The 9087-nt window shown below is 43.2% G+C and overlaps 1 pseudogene; it reads right to left on the bottom strand.

Moving 5' to 3' along the window:
* Window positions 1-273: 273 nt before the first annotated feature.
* The window catches only part of LOC132390581 (general transcription factor II-I repeat domain-containing protein 2-like), a 64957-nt pseudogene continuing 56143 nt past the window's right edge, over window positions 274-9087 (bottom strand).

Below are 9087 nucleotides of genomic sequence, written 5' to 3'. Positions count from 1 at the left end.
CTTATTCGAGCTGCAGGTCTGTGGTTAGTAGTGTTCCGAAGGGATCTGATTTGGAACCTCTGCAGTTGCAGATATTGTTGGGGAAGTGGCAGTTGGAGTAGTACCTAGCCAAATATTAAACGTTGCAATTCGACACGGATTCTCAGAGCCGGGAGTCATAGTGGGGATAAGCTCCCATTACCTATAAAGTGTTCCAACTGGCGTGCGTCACTAACAGCCTCTATGTACTCTTAGTCTCAACGTTTGACTTAGTTATTAGGCCCGGTGGAATTGTTACTGCTGACAAGAGAAGAGGCAAAGACGGACCACTGGCACCTCAAAACCATTTACTTCGGGAAAATGCGGCTTGTCAGCCTTGGGCAGCAGCCCGCCTAGGAGAAGAACGCTGATTTTAAAACTCTGCATCCTTACAGCCACACCCACCCGTGAGAAACTATTCGGGATTAAACCCCGAGGAAGAAATCCGGAGCCGGGGTCCCTAAGGCAGATTTATGTTACCTACAACATTAGCCTCTGCGATGACACTGGTGCCAAGCTGTACCGACGCCTGCCTTTCCCTTGGACTACATCAGCGATGTGCAAAGGGGGAGGACCCTGCGTGTCCAAACTTCCAGCCCAGGCTTGCGCCCTGGAGAGCACACAATACACCAGAGACGCTACCCGACTGTCCCCTGGGACCGACGCCTGTCTACTACTACTTATAGCAAGTGTGAAGAGACATTACTCTGTTAAATGAAAGAATCTTAAAAGTGGTGATGAGCAGAAAGATCAAGTTCAATGACCAAGTTCATAATTCCCTTTAAGTGGCTACATCATTTGATCAAGTGGTGAAGAAGACATATAGCATCTTCGCATTTGCTAGTCAAGAAATTGAGTTTAATTGTCAGGAGTTTATGTTGCAGATTTATAAAACTGAAGTTACGTCACATCTGCAGTATTTCATACAGTTCTCCTCACCCCATTATATATAAATGTCAAGGGTTTGGAGAGGGTTCTCGATGAGATTTACCAGTATGTTGCCTGGATTGGAGGGCGCATGCTATAATGATTGTTTGGCCAAACTTACGTTCTTTTCTCGAAGTGGCGTAGTGGGGAATGCGGGTAGTTTTGGAAGAGGTTTTAACGATGTTTGAGAGACATAGACAAAGTAGACAAACGCTAATTTGTTCCCAGTGTTGAAATATCTACTACCAGAAGCCAGGAATTTTATATGAGAGGAGATACGCTCAAAGGATGGATGAGGCAAGTTCTTTGACACATAATGTTGGGTGGCTGGAATACGCACCAGGTGTGGTGTTGAGGCAGATACATGTTCTATGACTATGTTCTGTAACATTGTTCACTTTACAATGTTTCAATGCGATATTCAGTTCAGCATGTGTTATTTTTATTGTTTGCCATACGGAACTCCAAAACTTCTTTCAGCATTTTGTTCAACTTTGCCGACCCATTCCTCACTTCCAGAAACGATTTCCACACCCAAGTCAACTCCAGCGACTGGGAACCTTTCCCCATCACCAGGCCGAGGAAGAGCCGGGAATCCTCTGTCGGGGTTCCCTTCTCTGTGAGCTCTGTGATTTCCTGTGAACAATGAACTTGTTGAGTGAAAGACAGAGTGAAGAAAAATGGAAATTAAAAAACAAATATCAGCTCAGTGATGGGACGTCGGACTTTGAGCACAGGAACAGTCACTGGGCAGCCTTCTCACCTATTCTGTAAATTTCTGGGTTCAGTCATTAGCAACAAAGAACTGTGGAAATTACAAATCAGAATATTATTAGAGTCACAGAGCACAAACTCACAGAAACACACCCTTCGATCCTTCTGATTAATGCCGAATTGATTTTCTGCCTCGTCCCATCTGCCTGCACAAAGGTCCTCTCGCCACCTCCCATCAATGTGCTTACCTGACGTTCTCTGAAGTGTCGAAATCGAACCCGCATCCACCATTTCCACAGGGAGCTCATTCCGCACTCTCACCAGCTTTGAGTGAAGAAGCTCCCTCCTCAATTTCCCTTAAAATAAATCACATCCATACTAATCTGGAGGAAGAAGGTAGAAGATGGTTTGAAAAAGAAAGCGGGTGTCGAGGGGCAGGTGCCGGAAGGACGAGATAATGGTAGAGAAAGGAAGAGGCCAAGTGTGGAGAGGGAAACCGAACGGTTTGTTTATACTTACCATATTTCAAAAAAAAAAAAATACTTGAGCTTACTTACTGCAAACCTACTGCCCATACCCGGAACATTCACAACCAAATTAGTGATATAGATGATAAGTAGCAATGGGCGTAACGCTGGGAAGCATCAATAGGCACAGGTTTCAAATCCAATAGACAATTTCCCACCATCACTCTCTGCTTCCTACCATCAAGCCAACTGTGCATCCAGTTATCCACCTCTCCCTGGACCCCATGCCATCTGACTTTCAACAGCAACTTTTCATGCTACACGTTACCAAAGGCCTCACCGCTGCCATATAAGCCATATTCCTGCAGGGTCTCAACGTCAAAGAGAATAGATTTAAGCAGAGGAGCTGAGGATAAAAACTTTTAGCCAAAGGGTAGTTAAAATTTAGAACAATCTACCCGAGGTGGTGGGGGAAGCCGTGAAAGGGCATTTAACCTGCAGAGGAGCAGTGGGCTATGAACCCAGTGCTGATAAACAGGACCAGTGTAGACAGTAAGAGGATGGTCAGAACAGGTATGGACGGCCAAAGGCCTATTTCCATGCTGTGCGATCCACCACTCCGGACATGACAAATTAACGATGGTGGTACTGCAAGGCATTGAGTTCCAATTCCACACCCCTCCCCAACTTGGAATAAACCAGACTGCATCATTTGTCGCCACTGCTAAATTCTGTTTCTGTCCAGGTAATATATAAACTTGAACCATCTCACTGAGGGTCTGGTGGAGACCCAACCCCTGCCCTCTGCACATGTGATCACATCTCTCCTGCTTCTGAAATTTCAAAAACACTCAGAATGATTTTTTAATTAATTCTGAAGGTTATGGTACATTTGGCTCGTGGTCAAAGCTGACAAGCTTTCTCACAGCTGGTACCATCTGTTGGTGTGTTCTCTTTCCTCCACCTCCAGGGAAGCTGCATCTCCACACGAACTCCTCACTTGGGACGACTGTCTGTACCCGTGACACAGGAAACCACGTCACGGTCACTCTCCTGATACCATGTCTGATTTGCTCACTTCTGGGTATCCTCCTGGATCACTCTTCTTCTCAACAAAACTCTTCCTCAGTTTCCTCCTGTGAAATTATAAACATCAATTAAAACGATTTATCAGACAGCTCCTGTAGATCATTTCTGATCGTGAGACCCCAGTAAATACCCGCTCTTCAACCTTACCCTTTTCCTTTTGCAACCTCTGGATATGCCAGCTGATCTGAGCTCATTGTTTGACCATAAGGTATAGGAGCAGAATCAGGCCATTTGGCCCAATAAGTCTGCATTCGCCTTTTCATTCTGGCTGATTTAAGCTTTCTCTCGACTCTAATCTATCCGCCTTCTTCCCGTATCCATCCATGCCCTGAACAATCAAAAATCTCTCCAAATCTACCGTAAATATATACAACAAGTTGAATTCCACAGCTGACCGTGGCAAAGAGTTCCACAGATTCTCCACTCTCTGGCTAATTAAATTCTTCATCCTCTCCGTTCTAAAGGGACGTCCCTATGTTCTGCGGCTGTGTAAGGACATTTGTCTCTCCCCAGACCATCACATGTCATTCTCTGATGCATAGGTTGCTCACAGCATCTTCCCTGTCTGCATATATTGTCGCTCTCCAGGGTAATGCCGTCTGAAAGTTGTTGTGTTCCCGATGACAGTCAGTAAAGATCAGCGTTGTCTGGGTAATCCCCTGAAAATGTTGATACGCACTCTGTGAACAGTTGTATATTTTAACGCTCATTCCGGACTGCCCCTAAACATTGACCCTTTCACGGTGAGCCCTCAGAAATATTTACGCTATCTCGTTGACTTGCGATCTCCTTCTGACGTACTTTAAATATTCACTCCCATCTCTCTTTCTCTCTCTCTCTCTCTCTCTCTCTCTCTCTCTCTCTCTCTCTCTCTCTCTCTCTCTCTCTCTCTCTCTCTCTCTCTCTCTCTCTCTCTCTCTCTCTCTCTCTCTCTCTCTCTCTCTCTCTCTCTCTCACTCTCTCTCTCTCGCTCTCCCCCGTTTACATTTTGATGCTGTCATACTGAATCTCAATAAATATTAAATATTAAATGAACTGCATCATATATTCGTGCTTTCCCTGTAACCTCTTGTTAGTATTGAAGCTGCCCCTCTGACCCATTGTAATTATTGATGCTTTCTGCTGATTCGATCAAAGCATTCATCTTCTCCCTTTGGCTATAAGTCCAACATACCAATGACACCTTGGTATTTCTGAACTAAAATACTTCCTGCACTGATGCATATTATTTCACAAAGAGATCTGAATGTGCCCTCAGATCCAATGAATGACAGTTCAACAGATGTCTGTTTTTTTTTTCGTTTTTGACACCCCAATAAATTTAATGGCGTTTATCATCCTGTCCCGGGGTAAATGCGGTATCTGCAGACGCTACCTGGTGGACATGGAGGTGGCGGATCTGTTGGTCATTGTTACTGAAGTTATCTTGATTCAAATTAATTATCATTACTTCTCACTGAGTTTCCTGGACATCACTCCAGTGTGCGTTGTTATACCCATATTGAGTCCAATAACCACAAATTGCTCAGTCTGGTTCACCGTCACTTTTACATTTGATCGATTTGTGCCATACGTTGCCAGAAGCTGAAAACTAAAAGTTGCACCGAGAAAACTGCGGCTGTTTTGCAAACAACAACTGGAATAATTATTTGAAAAATATTCCGTTTTACTTCACAACGGAACATGGGGAATTATTGAAAATATCCCGTGATACTGCGATCCCAAGCCAAGTTATTTCACTGACAAATGTAGTGTTGGACCTGACTAGTTCGATACCGCTTTAACACCACTGCTGCCATTCGCTATAATTCTGATGGTCAGGCACTTATTAGTCGCCAGTCGTGTCCCGAGGGGACTCAGAGGTCAGAGTAAATGAGCGAACAGTAGAGACCCAGAGATGGAGAACAGGAAGAGGTCTGTGGTTTTGCTCTTCACCCTCTCTGGAAGCTTTAACCTCCTGTGGCTGACGGTTGTCGTATAATTCGTCTGTAACCGCGCAAATGGGCAAAAGAGGAGAGCATTGGTTCCGGAAATATTTTGACACAAGTTGGCTACGTGTTAGCGAACTTAAGTTACAGCACCGATACCTTTAACTACGCAGTGACTCAGTCCGTGTTCAGGGAGCAGTGAAAGAGCTCGTTGAAAGATCCAGTCACCTCAGTAGTCCGGTTCTTAAAAAAAAAAGCTGCGAACTGAGCTCAGCCCACCCGCCCAGGACCAGGCCCCTGCTTTGCGCCGTCTCAACCCCAGTTGCTGAGAAAGTACTGAACACCCAGTATTCAGCAAGAGTCAAGATCTCCAAACATTCACTGACCCAGCTTCCAGTGCAGCATTTATTCCCGTTTTCTCTAGGTTCAGCACCAGCCAGAACACAGGTAAAATTCTCATGTTTTGTTGTCTGTATTCACAAGAATAAAAGGAACATTTTCAAACAGTCAGCCGGCTGGACAGAGTATATGTAAATAGACAGATCAAAAGACAGATCAGAAAATGAAGATTGCATCACAGTCTGAATAATTTCGGATCCCTATTTTATCCAATAAGATGGCAAAACCAAAGATATTTTCTTAGTCTACATCGACCTTCCTTTCCTGATTCCAGCTTTATGTCTTCTTCCACCATATTTTCATTTCTTCATGGCCAACACTTCTTGTTCTGCGAGAACTATTTCCAACTCTAAATTTGCCTTCTGCTTCATTAACCTTCTTCACACCATGGTCACCGCATGGGCTTCAGTAATGTCCTGGTTTCATTGGTTAGGTGGGGCAGTCCATGTTCCAGGCCTACACTCGTGACATTACAAAATTCTTCAGCGGTATATCGACGGCTCTATTGATGCTACTTCCGGCACCCATGTGGAGCACGGACAAGTCAACAGCTTCCACCCTGCTGTCCAATTTACCCGCTCTATTTCCGAACACTTGCTTCCTATTCTTAGTCGCTGAGTCCTTTCCCTTGGCATGTCTGCGGAAAGCATTTCTAAATATCCTAAATCTCAGAGGGCTAAACACCGAGCACCAGCTAATGTCCTACTATGATAAAGAGACTACTAAACGATTGCTGCCATGAAGGATCAGGTAGCATTGAAGTACGTCTAATGTGACAGGAAAATTACTCGTACGTATGCAGAACATAATGAAACATAACAACTCTGATTGTGGAATTTTTCATGAATCCTGACATCTGGAACTTCCACCACACTGTTACTGTCTTCCACGGCGAAAACTCATGCAATATGTTAAAGCGCGACCGCCATTTCATTGTTCCCATTTACTGTCTGTGCAGCATCGCTTTACAGCTGTCCGATATCTACTCTCGACTCTTTCGCTTTCACTTTGTATATCGAAATAAATGCTGGTATCTCCTTTAATATGATTGGCTGGCGTAATTTCTTATTTGTTCAATGCCTTCTTATTGACTTTTTTGGGTTGCCTTCAGTTTAAGAACATCCCAGTTCTCTAACCCCACTAATTCTTTCTCTTTTACGTGACTAGTGTTTGACTAATAAGTTGGCTTTGTCTTCTCTTTTTCGACACAGTTCTGTCATTTCCCCTTTATGATACTTCTTCTCTTTGTAACACATGTATTGCGTGCCTTCTAAAACCTTTCCGTAATAGCAGTCATTGGTACGACTGTTAGAATCCCCCCCCCCCAATCAATTCTGGTAACTCCTCTCGTGCGTCTGTAATTTCCTTTGTTCCACTGACATTCTGATACATCCGTCATCAGCTTTTCCTTCTTGTTTCAGGATGAATTCGATCACAGGTCTATCTAAAATAAATCGACACCTTCCGATTCTATAGGTCCTCTTTCTAATGATTTGATTTAATCTTTAGACAACAGAACAAAGCCGTCCCTCTATCTTTCTGCCTATCCTTCGGTATAATGTGTATCCTTGACGTGTGGGCCACAAAGGGTTCTAAAATTTGACAGGGGGGCCGGACCAGGAGCAGATGGACGGAGTGTTTTGGAAATACACCTCATAAGAGAAACTAAAATATCATGGGATATGTAGAAAACATGTGCTTTAATTTCAATTGAAAATGAATAAAAGCATTACAACAAAATATCTGTCTTTGAAGTCCCATGGTATTTAGCTATTTATTGAAATGACTTTTAAAACACTGAAAATTAAATGAATAAAATACAGCTTTTTAAAATAGTAACAGTTATTATTTTAATGCACTGAAAGTTCTGTTGTCCTTCAAGATTTTATCATCATCACTCTCCTCCTGACTGTCTTTATTTCAAATACGGTAGGAGATGCAGGTCTACTTGTCCTGCTCCTTCTTATTCAATTGTCCCCTGTGCCAAAACTCAACAACGACCAGCACAAAGACAGAACGATGATAGTGTGCCAGTATGCGGAGCGCATTATTTGATCTGGAGCGCATTTTTTTATTTTGAGAACGTACGTGCACCTGCACACTACTCATGTCCATCACTTAACAGAAATGACATGTAACATGTAAGACTTATTGAAAAAGATATTTTCAAATGCATTTTTTACATAACACAACGAATAAACTTATTTTTAATTTCAGTGGGAATAGTGTTGTTGATCTCCCTTTTTAGCCAGCGCATCAAAGTCTGGATTTAGTATTGTTGTGGCGATTCTCAGTATGGATCTGAGGTTTTGGTCTGTTAACTTGGATCTGTGGCTAGCTTTGTTGATGTTCATGACGCTGAACGCCTGTTCACACAAATAGGTCGAGCCGAACAAGAGTAAAGCGCAAATGTGGAGTCATACGCTGCACCTCAACAAAGGTCAATGTATATAGAGTGCGTCATCCGTTGGGAAAACGCCAGAATTGCGTGGAAAAAATGTTAACAAGGTTTATTAATATAATTTCATCAAGTTCTGCGGGCCGGATTAAAAAGCTTAACGGGCCGCATATGGCCCGCGGGCCGTAGTTTGCCCATGCCTGGGCTAGGCAGTATCTATAGGGAGAAGCACTATCGACGTTTCGGGCCGAGACTCTTCGTCAGGACTAGCTGAAAAGAAAAAATAGAAAGAGGCGACGACAGCATTGGTGCTGCCTCATGCACGCATGCTGAGCTCGTTGACTTCATTAACTATGCCTCTAACTTTCACCCTGCCCTCGTGTTAGAACTTTTCCTCAAATCACTTTCATCTCGAGCAGGTCGTTCTGTATATAAATCGTTGCTTTTTGTGACTTCTTTCTAATTATCCTCCAACGAACATGATTTCAGAATTAACAGAAACGCTGTTTCATTAATTATTTTGTTTCTGTTGTAACACACAAAATGCTGGAGGTACTCAGCGGATTTTCCGTGCATTTGATAAATTTACCTAGATGCTGCCTGGCCTGCTGAGCTCCTTCAGCATTTTGTGTGAGTTGCTCGAATTTATGCCGTCTACAGATTTTCTCTTGTTTGTCATCACGTTTCTGCTTCTGTTTTATTTTTGCTATATTTTTACAGTATTTTTAGCCACTATTCAAGAGTTCTTTGCATAGGAACAGTGTTGGCACAGCCAAATATCATATTGATAGATATCAGGATAAGATCAGATTAGGTCCTATTTCCCTAAACGGTGTATGTTGTTGTTAGGTTCAAAACATTAATATCTGTTTGTCCATTTGGCTGCCTGTCCGTCTGCCTCTGAAATTTTCTCTGTCTCTCCCCTCTCTCTCCCTCTGTCTCTCTCTCTTTCTCTCTCTCTCTCTCGCTCTTTCACTTTAGCTCCCAAACTCGTTTTCTCTACCTTGAGTTCTACCTTACGATCTCTCACTCTCTCGCTCGCTCTCTGGATCGGCTCCAGTTGATAGGAGTTGACAGATTAATACTTCGGGGTTTCTAGGTAGGATAATGTGCATGGTTATATGCAGTAGTGTTTTATGACCCTACA

This window comes from Hypanus sabinus, unplaced genomic scaffold (genome assembly GCF_030144855.1).
Source record: "Hypanus sabinus isolate sHypSab1 unplaced genomic scaffold, sHypSab1.hap1 scaffold_965, whole genome shotgun sequence".
In the NCBI taxonomy this organism is placed as follows: Eukaryota; Metazoa; Chordata; class Chondrichthyes; order Myliobatiformes; family Dasyatidae; genus Hypanus; species Hypanus sabinus.
The sequence above is the reverse complement of the archived record's forward strand: the minus strand, read 5'-3'. Positions and strand labels throughout refer to the sequence as shown.